Below are 16,869 nucleotides of genomic sequence, written 5' to 3'. Positions count from 1 at the left end.
GGTGGGGAGCACTGTGACAGCTTACCTACTACACGCAGCTCTAAGGCTGTACTTACAACAGTTCGGTAGAATAAAAAACAGTAGAATAAGGTGAGAGGATGAAGGGGGCGTGCCCCAGAAACGCGTAAACCATTTATCAATACAGGGATCGAGGTTACTGCTGTTTTACATCGCTCCAGATTCTCCCTGCCAGGGGTTTCATCCTCCCACCTTATTCTACTGTTTTTTTTTATTCTACCGAACTGTTGTAAGTACAGCCTTAGAGCTGTGTGTTTTTATTATTAAATAACATTTTTACACTACGGAGGCGCTCTCTTTTGTTCCTTTTCTCATAGACTGGTGGTCCATCTAATCTGTGGGAGCTGCCTCCATCGTGTTTGCTGTATTTTTACTGCTGGGCTCTTTTTGGATTTGAAGGCGCCGGTATTGTTTTGCAATGACACACATTGTGCAGGCACAATTCAACCTTGGCAATAATGCTGGAGCTCAAGGAAGTGGCTAATAGAAGCCGAAGGAGATCAGTAGCACTGATATACAACAAAAATGAATAAAGCAGACCGGATTTTAAGCAGCTCCCCTAAGTAACCAATCAGCTTCTCTCTTCAGTTTTTTCAGTTAAGATTTAAAAATAAAAGATTAAAATAAAAGAAACTGATTGGTTACCATGGGCAACTTCTCCAGATTCTGTCAGCTCCACTTTTGATAAATTCCCCACAAAGTGCTTTAGAAGAATAATTGTCATGAAGTTGGGGTAACATCTACTGGGGTAGAATGCCCCTCTAAAGGCTGGGTTCACACCTGGGCATACGGAATATGCGCTTTTGCCGCATGTTTTTAACGCGATTTGCTGTAAAAGAAACGCGCGATAAACGTGCGTTTCCGAGAGCTATCCGGCTGTATCCTAATGGATACGCACGGCAAATACGCCCCAAAGAAGCTCCTGTACTTCTTTGGGCGTAGGGCATTTTACAGCGCGTTCCTTTGCGCTGTAAAATGCCCAGGTGGGAACCATGCCCATAGGCAATTATTGGTTTTCACATGTTGAGCGTTTTACAGCGCGTAGGAATCCAATTTGTCCCAGAAAACAAAAATATATAATATACAAAGATGAGGATTTTGTGTAGAGCAAATCAAAACAAATGTAGAAACTTACCATTAGGTAATGAGTGTAGCGAAGTCATCGGCGAGGGGTAAAGATGGTTGGTTTTGGTTCTTTAGGGATTCCTGGTTGTGATCCGTTGTTTAAGAGGGATGTCCGTCTTCTGTGGTCCAATAGGTAAGGAGTGCAGCGGCGTTACCGGCAGGGGGCGCAGTTTGTGGGTTCCGACTTCTGCTTTTGTTGATTGTAGTCTGTTTCTTATATGGGGATGTGGGTCTGCTTGTCTCTGGTCTGTAGATTAAATCCTGGTGGGTGCTGGTGGCACAGTTGCCGAGTATAGGGTTCCCTGTCTTTCTGTATTCAGCCAGGAGAGGCAGCTTACAGGCTGTGATGGGCGGGTCTATTCACAGAGCATCAGGACTCTGTGATACAAGGATCAGTGATGACACACTTGTGGAGAGGAGGGAGGGGGGAACAAGCTGAGATAGCAGGGTCCTGTGGCCGTTTGTAATGCTCCGGTGAGCACCCGTGAGAGCACCCCCAAAAAAACGCCCTGGTCTTCAGCTTGGTTTGGAGCGCTTCTCCCCTCCTTTCTCTGATTCTAGCACCCATCGGTCGGACACCCCGGTCCGTATGTTTTCTGAAGCCGCTCAACCAAACAAGTATACTTAGTACCACAGGTCACAGGTGATGCGTGTGATTAGTACTCAGCCCCCATCCTTCTCTATGGGACTACGCGTCCATACACTCCCCTACGCTCACCTCAAGTGCACGTCCGTGCAGGTGGCGCGGACGCAGACAGGATCTATCCTGTCAGCGTACGAGTACGCTCACCTGCACCCGCACGGACGTGAACTTGAGGTGAGCGTAGGGGGGTGTATGGCCACGTAGTCCCATAGAGAAGGACGGGGGCTGCATACTAATCACACGCAGCAGCTGTCCTTCCCGGAAGCTGCCCAATACGGCCGTGCACGCAGCACGGAGCTGTACGCGCTGGCTGATTCCTGTGTGAATGGGGCCTAAGGCATGAAGAATAGGAGTACACATCAGCAAAGGACCGTACCGTTTGCAAGAAAATGACATGATTTTTCTTCCAACTATTAGTACACAGTGAAAAGTGATATGACAAGGTCATGTAAAGTTAATCAATACAAAATAAAAAACCTATTTGTCCTTTACAAAGTTACCATATGCTGAAAGAAAACTGTCCCTTAGGAATGAATGCCCTTTTGAAATCTCATACAGAATTTATGTTTTTATAGCAGGTTACGTTTTGCTTTGCTGGAAATCTTTAATATACATGTTCTTTTAGTGCGTATGGAAAGTTTCAAGGACAACGTACCTAAGTACAGCGCTCGTCCAAGGGGTAGGGTGGAGGGGTGTAGGTTTGTTAGGTTTTGAATTGGTACTAAGTATACTTGTTTGGTTGAGCGGCTTCAGAAAACATACGGACCGGGGTGTCCGACCGATGGGTGCTAGAATCAGAGAAAGGAGGGGAGAAGCGCTCCAAACCAAGCTGAAGACCAGGGCGTTTTTTTGGGGGTGCTCTCACGGGTGCTCACCGGAGCATTACAAACGGCCACAGGACCCTGCTATCTCAGCTTGTTCCCCCCTCCCTCCTCTCCACAAGTGTGTCATCACTGATCCTTGTATCACAGAGTCCCGATGCTCTGTGAATAGACCCGCCCATCACAGCCTGTAAGCTGCCTCTCCTGGCTGAATACAGAAAGACAGGGAACCCTATACTCGGCAACTGTGCCACCAGCACCCACCAGGATTTAATCTACAGACCAGAGACAAGCAGACCCACATCCCCATATAAGAAACAGACTACAATCAACAAAAGCAGAAGTCGGAACCCACAAACTGCGCCCCCTGCCGGTAACGCCGCTGCACTCCTTACCTATTGGACCACAGAAGACGGACATCCCTCTTAAACAACGGATCACAACCAGGAATCCCTAAAGAACCAAAACCAACCATCTTTACCCCTCGCCGATGACTTCGCTACACTCATTACCTAATGGTAAGTTTCTACATTTGTTTTGATTTGCTCTACACAAAATCCTCATCTTTGTATATTATATATTTGTGTTTTCTGGGACAAATTGGATCAACCATCGAACACACAACTCGGATTCGGGAATTAAAACCGGCCCCTGCTTCCAGCCTTCGGCCCCCCAAAAAAACGCCCCGGTCTTCAGCTTGGTTGTGAGCGCTTCTCCCCTCCTTTCTCTGATGTTCTTTTAGTGCAAATGCTGCTTTCTGCCCTCACACACAAGTGCTTTATGCAACTATAGCTGAGCAACAGCCACACCCTTCACTGTATTTACACAGAAATATATTAAGCGCTTGCAATCGGTTATCACAACAATCACATGTTTTTTCACACAAAAATCAAAATGTTTACATTGCCAAGCCCTCCCATTCCTCTTACATCAGAGGCAGAGGAGAGTAAAGGAAGTAATGAATGGACGAGTCATCCATTCATTGCTTCCTAAAGTCAAAACAAACTGCAGTAGCAGCAAAAAAAAATGTTCTCATTTTTTTTTAATGCTTTCACCCTCTCTCCTTTCCTGTATATATTAGCTCCATTCTTTCTCTACTCTGAATGTGTGTATTAACCCCTTCATCTCCCTTATCCTGAACATCTGTACATTAACTCCTTCATCTCCACTCTCCCATTGTATGTGACATGTACATTAACCCCTTCAGCCCCTCCCTGTACATTTATTGTATTTTGTGCACTGTTACCAAGTTCCAAGGTTTAACCCCCTCAATACCGCCATGTTTCTTCATTATTTTTTTTAATTGCGGCGAAAAATCAGATCACCTTGGACTGTCTACTTTCCAAATAGGGGTCATTTTTCGGGATTTTCTTATTGTCCTGACATTTTTATTTTAAAAGTAGGAGAAACAGGCTTTTTCTAGAAAAATGTTTTTTTTAAACTTTCTATAGTAAAAATTAAAAAGAAAAAAAGCAGTTATTAAATACCACTAAAAGAAAGCTTTATTTGTCCCAAAAAAATAAGTTTTGTTACAGTGTTGCGTGATGGAGGAATTCTCACAGATCTGAAAACTGAAAACTAGCCTGGTAATGAAGGGGGTGTAACATGCCGATACTGAAGTGGTTAAAGAGAAAGAGGGGAGGGGTGTGTCCAGACCACTTCTGTTACTGAGTGCAGATTACATAATGGATTTGGTCTAACTCTGGTGCCTATTGGACTGCACAGTCTTATTTAGACACACCACACAACTGTTGTAATATAGAGGTTGTGGTATGACTATAAAATATAGGTTGTTAGTACAATGCCTGCTTGACTGAATATATTTTTTGTGACTTCAGTTGTGGGTTTAAACTTTGCTCATTGTATTATTACTGTAAATATGTTTTAGGAAGGTTATACATTGACTATTTTTGAGCTAATAATTTACTTTTCATGAACATTTTGTCAGCAGATTGTCTCTTGATCCTAATATGTTATAATTGCACTGGTCATTTTTTCAGCACTGTGTGATGGAGAAAAGAAAGATACATTGAAGGGGAACTTATGAAAAGTGGTGCAGACAAGATCTGAAGCAGCTGCGCATGGCAAGCAATCAGCTTCTCTCTTTTATTTTCAAAGCTTAAATGAAAAAACTGAAGAGAGAAGCTGATTGGTTACTAGAGGCAACTGCTCTAGATTCTGTCTGCTCCAGTTTTGATAAATTCACTCCCCTCCCCAATGTTTCTAATTGATAGGATTGTTACCTCTAGTTAGAAATTCCACTGAGATAGATTTGCAGATGCTGAAACGGTTTTGTAGATTGTGTTCTAACTTACAATGAATATTTAATATTCTTAGAGACACTGTCACTTTCACTGTCATTTAATTGGTGGATAATGTAAAAATCCCTCCTCCCCCCATGTTCATACCTGAGCACTATCACATTGGGGAGGTCACACTCTCCCCCAATCCAAGATGACCCACCCCATTAGAAAAATGGAGGTATGGCACAGATGGGGGAATGAGGAGATGATGAAGGTGTGCAGATCTGTTAGTATACCTTACTAGGGGGGTTAGATTTAATACATTTAAAGGAACTCTATACTGAGTAAAATGTGTAAGTCCTTAACCTCTACATCTAAAAAAAAATCTAGCTGTCATATGGATTAATTATTCCAGTAATTTAGAGTCACTTCCACCAAATATGTACCAGGCCTGAAGTTCTGATTTCACTTGATTTGTTGTATGCTTGTCCAATGTCAGTAAAATAATTGAACCCACAGACAACGAGTCAAGCGTAAATTAAGCACAACGAGCTTCTTTAAAACTGTCTGGTTAAAAAACAAAAAAAGCCACATCCCTTTCTGGATCTGTTGGGAACAAGGCCCAACTTTTACTGTACTGTGCTCCAGTCTTGTGTGTTTTGGGTTAATCTAATGATGTCTGCTTGTATCTCTCTTTTTTCTTTATCCTCAAGCATCTGTTTCCCTACTGTGGCTTGATTCATGCTTTTTTGATATGTCTCTTATCTACCATTCAGCCATGTTAACTATAATCTGTTTCTAAATGCACACATTATAACTGGCTTTTAATGTTTATAAGAAATAACACTGTAGTTCAATGATTGATAGAGAATCTGACCAGGAAGGTTTTATTTTTCCCTGTTTAAAATGCTTTATAGGGGTGTTTGCCTTCCTCTGAATAAACTGAGAGTTTGGGGTTCTGAGGAGGCAAGTTTTTAATTAATTTATTTTTGTCTTTTGGCTGAACCTAATAAACATGAGTCTGATTTTCAACATTTATAAGTAAAGTGGTCTACGTACAGAATGATATTTTATTGTAAGGTGGTTTGGAAAGAGGCTTAACTGAAACTGAACTCTTTGGAGCTCACGCCTAGCCATGCTTACTCTTAGACATTACAGCCATTCCTGCAAATATAAAAGTTTCTTGCTCCCATCATAGACTACAATCTCAATACAGATTAGTCTGATATACAGTAAAATGCAAATATGTTTTTACTTGAAGTTCTTTGAAGGACACAGGAATTTATAAATTCTTTGACATTCGGGCTATTCTGTGACCTACAGGAGGTTGGAACACTGGCAAAAAACATTAAACCAGTCCCTATATAAGCTTGCCTTCAACTGTCATGCCTCAGTTTTTTAGAGAAAGCAGTGCATAAGACCGTCACACAGAGGGGCAGGACCTGTGCCCCTCAATTGACTTTAAGAAAAAGATTTTATGGTAAGTACAAAAATCTTATTTTCTTTATCATTCATTGAGGGACAAAGGAATTTAGTAATTCTTAGACATTCAGGATGTCCAAAAGCAGTCCAACTGAGACTTGGGCAAAAGCCACTGAGAGATCCAGCAGATGTGGAAATCATATTATATTATATTATATTACATAAAGTATTTGAAGGAATGAACACCTGAACAAAAGCTAAATACAGCAGGGGAAAACAAATATGCAAATTGCCATGACCCAGGGGGAGGGCACCAAGCATTCATTTTGTGCTCCAGACCACACAGCCATTCTTCAAACATAAAGGAAAAACAAATGATACAACAACTACCTGAACAGAAGAAAACAAATTGGACCAACAGTTAAGATGGTCAACAAGAAGAATTGTTTAATAGGGCGCAGGTACCAAAACCTTGACTTCAGCTTGGATAGACAAAGCATGTCTAGAAAAAAGATCAACCAGTCAACAACTGGAGGCCCAAGTAGAAACCCGCACAACTCTTCACTTCAGGGAGAATGAGATCCATATTAAGAAGGATGCTAGCTGATAGACATGCGTGAATGTGAGAGTCCTCTCAACAAACAATCCAAATGGAGAGAGTGAAAAGAAACTAGTAAGCTGTGAATGGTAGTTACGTTGAATCCTTTTAAATAGGAGGGTGGGAGGATCAGCAACACCTGTACTTAAAGTGACACTAAACTTAGGAGTTAAACCTTAAAAATACATTCAAGCACCTTCACTATTACCAAAAACAAATTTTATGTGTGCATCACTAGGCTGTAGATCCTCAAATCATCTCTGAATTTGTGCCGACATTTTGTCCTTCCTGTTGGAGGGTGGCTACTTTTGTTCCCAATGATTCATGTGTATTGTAAAGTAGCCACCACTCCGAGCTGTGATAGACTACACTCTCAATACAAATTAGTAAACTAAATATGAGATTCAGACAAATTCAGACAGGTTTTGAGGATCTGTAGTCGAGTGATCCACAAATAAGCTACATTTTTGTTAAGGTACTTAAAAGCATTTTTAAGGTTTAACTCCTGAGTTTAGTGTCACTTTAAAGTAGGGATACCAAGTACAGTACTCGGTACAAGTACAAGTACATGTACTGATACTTTTCAAGCTCCAAGACTAGACTAGAAAAATGTAAAAGTTAGGAGGCAGCTGTCATTTGTAAGGAGCACACTGAGCTCCTGGGATTTGTACCTCTCTGTTTTAATGTATGATTTTGTTTTTATAAATATAAATAAAGGGATGCACTGATACCAGTTTTGCGAGTACAAGTACTGGTACTTGCCCAAGTAGTGGAGCACCAGAGCCAGGTCCCAGCTGCAACCGCTGCAACCGTTGCAACCCTGGTAGTTCTCATGCAAATGCCAAGTATCAGCATTGGTACTCGAAAAGTATCAGTGCATCCCTACTTTAAAGGGTTAGACTAGGGTGAAAATATAACACAAATTAGTGTGGAATGACATCAGGACCAGAAGGATTAGAATCCTTCCAACTCATATTCATAGAGGGTTTCAGGGATGTGATAGACACAATATAAACTTTACTCATAATGAAATACAGTGGTACCTCGGTTCACAAACTTAATTTGTTCCATGATTCTGGTCGTGAACTGAATTGGTCGCGAACCGAATCAAATTTCCCCATAAGGTTCAATGTAATACATAATACTGTACGTGCTAAAAAAGCACACAAAAAAAGCTTCACAGCACTGTGAACACAGTTCACAAAGGTTTGGAAAGTACCACAATGCAGAGACCAGTGCCCGAAGTGCCACATTCCAGGCTAGCTTCACAATTTTTTGGTCCAGCGGGTTCTGCGCATGGCTCAACCATTGCTGAGGATATATTGAACCAAATTCCTGTTGTGTAGAGAATACCTCAAGCAGAATATTTGAAGTCTTAATTAAAGACATTGGAGAAAACAAACTGCATTGTATAGAGTATCTTGATTGAAGAAATAATAACAAATAAGAATAAAAACACTAGCAAAAAATATATTTAAACCTAATTTTCAGCAGAGCTCAAGACAAGGTGCCCGACCACCTAGGACACTAGCAAAAAAATAGCAAAGAAGGCGTGATGGTTGGAGACTGAGATTATACACTGGCTGGAGAAGCAGATGGGTCCAAGGGCAGAGCCTTGGGGGACCCCTGCAGAAAGAGGAAGAGGAGGAGAGGAGTTAGATTTGTAGGTGACACTAAAGGGGCGCTTAGATAGGTAGGAGGAGAACCATGAGAGAGCAGTGTCTTGTAGGCCAAGCAAGTGGATTTTTTTGAGGAGGAGCAGGTGGCCAACAGTGTCAAAAGCAGCAGAAAGGTCTAATAGCAAGAGTAAGGAGTAGTGGACATTGGTTTTAGCTGTTAGTAAGTCATTAGTGAGTTTGAGAAGGGCGGTCTCAGTGGAGTGTAGAAGGTGAAAGCTGTACTGTAAGGGGTCGAGAAGGTTGTTATCAGCGAGGTGGCGGCTCAGGCGGCTGTAGATAAGGTGTTCTAGGAGTTTGGAGATGAATGGGAGTAAGGGGATTGGTCTGAGATTGTTGAGGTCGGTAGGGTCCAGTGAGGGTTTTTTGGGTATTGGGGTGACCTTATAAAAGTTTTTTTTTTCATCTAAATTAGATACCATTATGCTCTATTAATTATATGTCCTGTGCACTGCAAAATGTTTTCATTGTGTACTGCAGAACAGCCCATACTGAAGGTCAAAGATACACTATATTGCCAAAAGTATTGGGACACCCCTCCACATCATTGGATTCAGGTGTTCTGTGAAATTTCCTTGCTACAAAATATTCTGCGGTCAACTGTTAGTGGTATTATAACAAAGTGGAAGCAACTGGGAACAACAGCAAATCAGCCACTAAGAGGTAGGCCATGTAAAATGACAGAATGGGGTCAGCGCATGATGAAGCGCACAGTGCCCAGAAATCGCCAACTGTCTGCAGAGTCAATAGCTACAGACCTCTCATTGTACTTGCCTGACTGCATTGTGCCAAGTGTAAAATTTGGTGGAGGGGGGAGGGGTTATGGTGTGGGGTTATTTTTCAGCGGTTGAGCTTGGCCCCTTAGTTCCAGTTAAGGACAATTTCATGCTCCCAACTTTGTGAACAGCTCCAACATGACTGCGCACCTGTGCACAAAGCAAGGTCCATAAAGACATGGATGAGTGAGTTTGGGGTGGAGGGACTTGACTGGCCTGCACAGAGTCCTGACCTCAACACGTTAGAACACCTTTGGGATGAATTAGAGTGGAGACTGCGAGCCTGGGCTTCTCGTCCAACATCAGTACCTGACCTCACAAATGCGTTTTTGGAAGAATGGTCAAACATTCCCATAGACACTCTCCTAAACCTTGTGGACGGCCTTCCCAGAAGAGTTGAAGCTGGTATAGCTGCAAAGGGTGGGCCAACTTAATACTGAACCTAACAGACTAAGACTGGGATGCCATTAAAGTTCATGTGCATGAAAAGGCAGGCATCCCAATACTTTTAATAATCCAGTGTATGTTTCTACCGGGAGTGCAGGTTTTTCTTTAGAGCCCTTAGTGAATAATGAGAGAAAGGCACAGGGGCAGGGGAAGGCAGGTCAAAGTATCATTGGAAGCTATTTTGGGATTCCAAAGTGCTTTTAACCACTTCAAGACAAGGTGTTTACACCCCCTTCCTGGCCAGGCCATTTTTCAGTATTCAGCGCCGCAGTACTTTGACTGACATTTAGTCTGTCATGCAAAGCTGTACTGAAATTAATTTTATACCATTTTTTGGGGACAGATAGAGCTTTATTTCAGTGTTACTATATTAAGGAAACATTACTGAAAATGTTGAAAAAAAGTTTGTATTTACATTATGTTATAATACATTTATGATTACCCAATTTTTTGCTAAAATATAAAAGAAGGAGTCATGTCGGGTAAATAGACACCATACATGTCAAGCTTCAAAATTGCGCGCACACGAGAAAACGCAAAAAACTACCATACCCAAATTTGACCATAGGCGACGCTTTAAAAGCTTTTACCACTCATCAGTTTAGTGTTATTAGTGATTGATGGCCCTATAATTATTGCTCTCACTGTGACATTCGCGGAGATATGTAACATGTGCGGCGTAATGGGTGCAATCGTCGTTTTCGCACGTATCCGCACCCAAAGCATGTTTGCACGCGTGTATGTATGGGTGGGGACTTTTTTTGTGTTTTTTGTATTCTTTTTCATGTGTGACTTTATTTTTATTTGTGCAGCTTTAATTTTTTTCCCTTTTTTTCCACTTAACTTTATTGTTATCACATAGGGGGCTAAGATAGCAAAAATATGTGACAGGTCCTCTTTATGGAGACATCAGTGGTATCCAAGACCCTTTATGTCACTTGGGGACCACCAAAGAAGCTGATGAAGCAGAGTTCTGCTTCATCGGCTTCTCACCAGCTTCTGAAGCTGGAGAGTGACACAAGAATGTGGAAGTGATGCATCACTTCCGCATTCTGACACCGGAGAGGGGACCTATACGATCTCCCTCTGATCCCCTGTTAGAGAGCCCCCATGCTGGTCCCGGGCTCACACCAGGCACAGCAGAGCCCGGGACCAGCGGGAGGGAGGGGGCGCTCCAATCGGCATCCCATACAAGCGACCTGCTGGCTCTATAGCTGGCAGATCGCTTGTGTGTAAACAGGCATCGCTGCCTGTTTTTCAATTTTGGTAGTTTCCAGTGGCGTGGTTTCCAGTGGGCGGGGCTAACAGGTCCCCTCTATGGTGGGAACATCCAGGAAGCTCCCGGCTGGCCGGGAAGCGATTAAAGTAGTTTAGAAATGCTTTTTATGGCGTAAGGGCCAATTTAGCAAGCACAGCTCACACATTTCCCTTTCTAGATAATTTTATTAAAATCTAACTGCAAATAATGTGTACAGTTATAGCTTTATTATTTGATTGTGTGCAAGTGTTTACCAATTTTACAAAGTTAAAGATTTGTAGTCATCTTTAACATTTTCAAGATCAAGATTTGGCTTGACATGAGAATACAGATAACTAAACAACTCTGTATTCCCATGAATGACTGTTAATAAAAAAACTGCAATACTTCTAACTTCATAAAAATATCACTGTTAAGTGCTGGTACAACCAGCTAAAGTAGCCGGGGTCACCTAAGCACAAGAGCTTTTATGAAACATACAAGTGGAATATATTTACTAGGTGAGATTTAAAAAAAAAATGTTTTAGCCTTCGAAAGATTATTGTATTATTTAAAGCCACATCCATATTCTCTTAAAATAAACAAGAATTATAAGTTCAATCAACTAGAGTTTAACTGACTGAATTAAAAATAAAAACAACACACACCCACACACACACCCACACACACACACACACACACACATATATATATTTCATTTTAGATTTTAAGTGTGTAAGTGATATTTGTAATTAATTGTATGTGATGCCTTTTTATTCATCGATAAAAGTAGATACATTTCAAGCAAATGTGCAGCAAGACTGCAGACAGTAAAAATTCAAGTATATTTTGCGTTTCTCAACCAATTTAAGGGGATGTTCTTCTTCCAACTGACCACCAATGTAAGAGACTCTCTAATGGTCACCAATGCAAATAGGGACTGCAGTAAACACCACTGTTGAGAGAACATTTGCTTTGATCACCAATGTAATAGGGCATTCTTCATTAAACAGCAAAATAATAGGAGCTTTAACACTGACCATCAGTATAACATAGGCATTTACATTGACTACCAATGTAAAGAGGTTTTTATCAGGGGGCTATGTCCTTTGCACAGGACACCAATGTACATGGAGTATTATTAAGGGGGCTAGCCATTGACCATCAATGTAAAAGGGGTGAAAAAAGAGGGGTGCATAAACCACCACAAAGCACCAGCCGGGGGTTATAAACAGATGGCAATATAGGTCATTGGCCACCAGTGGTAAATCACATTATTTAGCGAGCAAAATATTAAATGGCACATAGATTTCAGTGGAAAGTGGGTTGCAGATCAAGCAGGAGGAAATCAAAATATTAACCCCTTGATTTGTAGTTACACTTATGCTTCTCTCTCTGCAAAAGGCACCAAAAGTCATCCAAGAAAGGAAAACCAGTAAACTGGCGACAGGGTCATGAGCATGCAAGGCTCATTGATGCACCTGAGGAGCAAACGCTGGCCTGTGTAGTCCGATCCAATAGAAGAGCTACTGTAGCTCAAATTGCTGAAAAATGGAAAAAAGTGGCCTGATCTGATGAATCACGTTTTCTTTAACATCGTGCAGATGGCTGGGTGTGTGTGTCCCTTACCTGGGGAAGAGATGCCACCAGGATGCAATATGGGAAGAAAGCAAGCTGGCGTAGGCAGTGGGATGCTTTGGGCAATGTTCTATTGGGAAACCTTAGGACTTGCCATTCATGTAGATATTACTTTGACATGTACCACCTACGTAAACATTGTTGCTGACAATGTACACCCCTTCCTGGAAACAACATTTCCTGATGGCAGTGGCCTCTTTCAGCAGGATAATGTCTCCTGCCACACTGCAAAAATGGTTGGTTCAAGAATGGTTTGAGGAACACAACAATGGGTTAGAGTTGTTGACTTCAAATTTTCCAGATCTCAATCCAATTAAGAATCTGTGGGATGTGCTGGAAAAACAAGTCCGAACCATAGAGGCCACACCTCTCAACTTACAGGACATAAAGGATCTGCTACTGACGGCTTGGTGCCAGATATCACAGCATACCTCAATGGGTGATGGCTGTTTTGGCAGCAAAAGGGGGGCCTAAGCAATATTAGGCAGGTGGTCATAATGTTATGGGTGATTGGTGTATATGCACAGTGTATAAAGTAAGTAGTCTCAGGCTTTATTCAACCATGCATCTACAGCCACTGTATTTAGTGCAATGTTACCATGGACGCTGTAGCTTTTCTCTCTTAGACGATAGGGTCTTTTACAGTCCTAGTAACATCCCTATTTCGAATGCAGTGGAACTGACGCCAAACTGGACAGGTCATACAAAAATGCACACTAAGAAGGACAAGAATGCTAAATAAACTCCATAATCCTGGCTCTAAACAGCAAACCTAAGTATAATTCTGCACTTAGGCTAGTAATCTACTAGCCAATGTACTCATAGCCAGTCTTTACTGTAATGGTTATCAACGCATAGGATTACAATAAAATAATGGGACAGACTGAGATAAAAAGTTAGTCCCTTTAAAATGTTCACATCTTGGTCACGTCTTTCTGCCTTGAGGAAGGGACACTGCGCGGCCCCGAAACATTGGTTTATTTGGATGTCTGTGACGCTTTCTGTCCAATAAAAAGGGACATATTTATCTTTACTACTGAGTGCTGGTGATTTCCTGACTTTCCTGTGTTTGCACGGTGCTATCCGTGGTAATTCATCACTGCAAGCACCACTTTTTTTCTCATTTGGCCGGGATTGCTGTGGGGAGTGCGGAGGGTCTGTCCATCGACTTACACCTTTAAAATGTTTCTCATTTAGTTGGTGTACAGATAACTTACAGGGTTATTCACAAAAGGGTGAAGAGTTTGGAGAAGGCAGGAGAAGTGAACAATCTAGGACAACATAGCTGAACTGGAAAGTGAGCTGAATTGGAGAATTTTTCCAAACCAACTATGTTGGCCTAGATTGTTCACTTCTCCTGCCTTCTCCAAACTCTTCACCCTTTTGTGAATAACCCTGTTAGTTTCTCCAAAAAACATGTAAACATTATTCCTCCATTGTTTCATGGAATATCCCCAAGAGAGAGAAGTGTACACCGTAATCCCCTTTATGTCTGTTAAACAAAGCCTTCAGAATGATCCATTTGTCATGCTCTCAGCCAAAATATATGTGTATGTCAAATGTAACTGAGAAGAATCCAATATTATAGGCTGGAGGTCTAAGCATATATGACTCATTAGTCTAATAGTTATTTATCAATCTGACAGTAGCAGTGAGCTCATCTGCTCAATTAAAATATACTATTCTAAATGGACAAATGTTTCTTATTAGGAAACAATTGTCATATTTCAAGAGTTTGCAAAAAGCATTTGTTTTATTTAATTTTTTTGTCATGCAGACAAAGAAAGCACATCCCTTCAGACAAGTAAAAAAAATATTTTATATACTGTACTTGATACTTGAAATCTTTGAGAGACATGGGAGAATAGTAATTCTTAGACATTTGGGTTATACTGTCACCTTCAGGAGGTTTGGACACGGGCAAACAAAAACATGTTAAGCCAGCCCCTGCATACTGTTGCCTCCAACTGTCATGTCTCAATTTCGTGAGCAAGCATCACTCAGGCCATAACACAGAGGCACAGGACCCATGTCCCTTAACGGACTTCAAGAAATAGATTTTACGGTAAGTACAAATATTTTCTTTATCGTCCTTTGAGGGACAAAGGAGGATAGTAATTCTTAGACATCTGGGACATCCAAGCCCAACTGAGGGGTGGGCAGCAGCCACTTAAAGATCAGCCACAGCTGATGTGGAATACACTGCAAGGAAATCTAAAGCTATCAATGTTATTTGCGTATATTAAACTCTGTTTTTCTCCTTAACTATTATATTTAACTGTTACATTTACTGTTTATCGCTAAGGGGGCTGAGGTGGTACTAAAAGTGTTAAGGGTACATATGTGAGGGGTGTGTATTGGGAATTACAGGCCAGTTAGTCTTACATCGGTAGTGTGTAAACTGCTATTTAGGACTATAAATATATAGGACTATAAAAAATCAATAGGTTGGACTTGATGGACATGTGTCTTTATTCAACCTCAAATACTATGTAACTATGTAATACCCAAAAAAGGCTAGTTGAAAATGATAGAGACAAATATATAAATACATAAATTGCCATGATCAAGGAAAAAGGACACCATGGATTAACCTTGTGTTTCAGAAACAGGACAGGTAAAGTGGGAATTGTTATCTGATGGAATGGTGGGCCTAAACTGACAATGTAGAGAAGAAAGGAGTACCACCCAGTTTCACATTTCCTTAAAGAGGTGAATGGGAAGGTAGCAATAGCCTTATGTGCTGTGAGTAGGGTGTAAACTGTACCCCGTTGTGGCAGGACAAGAGGGCAGCGCACACTGATCCCTGTTAATCCAGCAAGACACAAAATCCCTCAAAAGAGGATAGGTCCTAAAATAATTTGTGACAGTGAACAAACTGTGTTGCGTTTTTCAAATAAAAGCTTCATTGCATCACCTGTATGTGTGTGGACCAACCATTCTAATGAAAAATGGGTGTTCAGTTTGTAATATAAAAGAAAAGAAATGCAAAGCAAAATAATGTGAATCTGCAATGTCATCTGGGCAACACATTTGTTGTATAAAATATGCTTATATTGAACATTTTTCTTTCTGGCTGAAAAATAAAATTTTCTTATTATTTGGAAAACACAAGCTGTTTACACTGAGAAAAGAATTAGGAGAATGGGAATGCCTATTGCTATCATTAACAATAACTGCTGAACTGAAAGCCTACTATCTTGGCAGCAGGTTTGTGTGTCACCAGGGTTCTGATCTGCTAACGCTAAGCTTCATTACTGTGTAATGAAACAACAGAATCGTGATTCATAAAGGGTCTGTTAATATCTGAAGTGTGGAGAGTGAGCCTGTATATAATATGAAACATCCTCTTTTGATATGGAAAACTGGATTTTGTAGACTTGTCTGAGAGTCAGATGGCAGCAGCTGGTGTCAGCAGGTATAGGCTGATGAAAAAAGGCCATTAGCAGTGTCTCACATATGGGTCATTACTGGATATGAGCACATTGTTTTTATTCTGATCTGATCCATTACCTGTGGCCTGTAAATGTGGATAGTCCTGGTTTAGTCTGGCTCGAGGAGATCAGTTCATTTTAAAATAACCTCTGATAACATTTACCTGCCAGAGTATGTCATATCCAGCCAGCAGAACATTTGCAACAGTATCCATTGCCAATGTTTTTGGACATATACTAGTTCCAGAGCAATTAATTCACTTTGATTCAGCAGAATACATTCAGCTTCACTGCCGGCATCTAGGCATCTAGTTGAGAACCATCAACAAACATCTTTGATGATTCCATAGATTAAAAAAAGGATCGAGTTATTTGCAAATTTTCCACCATAGGTACTCTGTCCTGCAGTTAATAGGTTTATGAGTGAATTTTACAGAGCAGAATAGCAAAGCCGAATGCCGCTCAGCCGCATAAAGCTTTTCACTCAGTGCCGTTCGGAGCAAATAGGAACGAATGGCAGCGAGTGAACTGCCGGAGCTTCTGCTCAGCTGATCTAGATGTTGGATCGGCGGAGTCGAAGTCCTTCTGCACTTCGGTTCAGCTGAACATGCAGAGTATGTTCGGCTGACCGCAGTGCAGCAGAAGGTAGCTGATGTACGGCTGATTTCAGCCCATGTACGGCTGAAATCAGCCATACTGACCTGTAGTGAATAGCCGAACGTTGTTCGGCTCACTTCACTACGGCTCGGTTATTCACTCGGCTGCCTTCGGCAGCTTTGTGAATAACCCAG

The sequence above is a fragment of the Nanorana parkeri genome, unplaced genomic scaffold (assembly GCF_000935625.1).
Source record: "Nanorana parkeri isolate BGI_ZX_2015 unplaced genomic scaffold, ASM93562v1 scaffold159, whole genome shotgun sequence".
NCBI lineage: Eukaryota > Metazoa > Chordata > Amphibia > Anura > Dicroglossidae > Nanorana > Nanorana parkeri.
The sequence above is the reverse complement of the archived record's forward strand: the minus strand, read 5'-3'. Positions refer to the sequence as shown.